Genomic DNA, 994 nt, shown 5'->3' with positions numbered 1-994 from the left:
ATGGTTCAACATACGCAAATCGATTAATGTGATTCACCACATAAACAAATTAAAAAATAAGAATCATATGATTATATCAATAGATGCAGAAAAAGCCTTTGACAAGATACAGCATCTATTTATAATCAAAACACTTAACAAAATCAGCATAAAAGGAAAGTACCTTAACATAATAAAGGCCATCTATGACAAGCCCTCAGCCAACATTATACTGAATGGTGAAAAACTAAAAACCTTCTCTCTAAGATCAGGAACAAGGCAAGACAGTCCACTATTGCCACTGGTATTCAGTATAACATTAGAGGTCCTAGAAAGTACAATCGGGTAAGTGAAAATATAAAAGGAATCCAAATAGGAAATGAAGAAGTCAAACTATTACTATTTGTGGATGACATGATTCTCTATATAGAGAACCCTAAAGACTCCACAAGAACACTGCTAGAAACAATAAGTAAATACAGTAAAGTTTATAAATACAAAATTAACATTCAAAAATTCATAGCTTTCCTATACTCTAATAATGAAGTGTCAGAAAAAGAAGTGGAAAAACTAATTCCTTTTCAATTGTAACAAAAAAAATAAAATACCTAGGATTAAATTAACAAAACAAGTGAAGGACCTATATAATGAAAACTATAAGACCTTATTAAAAGAAATCGAAGAAGATACAAAGAAATGGAAAGATGTTCCGTGTTCTTGGATTGGAAGAATAAACATAGTTCAAATGGCCATATGACCTTAAGCATTATACAGATTTAATGCAATCCTATCAAAATTTCATCTGCATTTCTTAAAGAAATAGAACAAAATATCATCAGATTTGTATGGGAGCACAAAAGACCACGAATTGCCAAAGCCATCCTGACAAAAGAGAACGAGGCTGGAGGCATCACTCTGCCTGACTTTAAATTATACTACAAAGCGACAGTAATCAAAACAGCATGGTATTGGCAGCAAAACAGACACACGAACGAGTGGAACAGAATCAAGAGTC

This window comes from Pteropus vampyrus, unplaced genomic scaffold (assembly GCF_000151845.1).
Source record: "Pteropus vampyrus isolate Shadow unplaced genomic scaffold, Pvam_2.0 Scaffold226, whole genome shotgun sequence".
In the NCBI taxonomy this organism is placed as follows: Eukaryota; Metazoa; Chordata; class Mammalia; order Chiroptera; family Pteropodidae; genus Pteropus; species Pteropus vampyrus.
Note: the sequence above shows the minus strand (reverse complement) of the source record.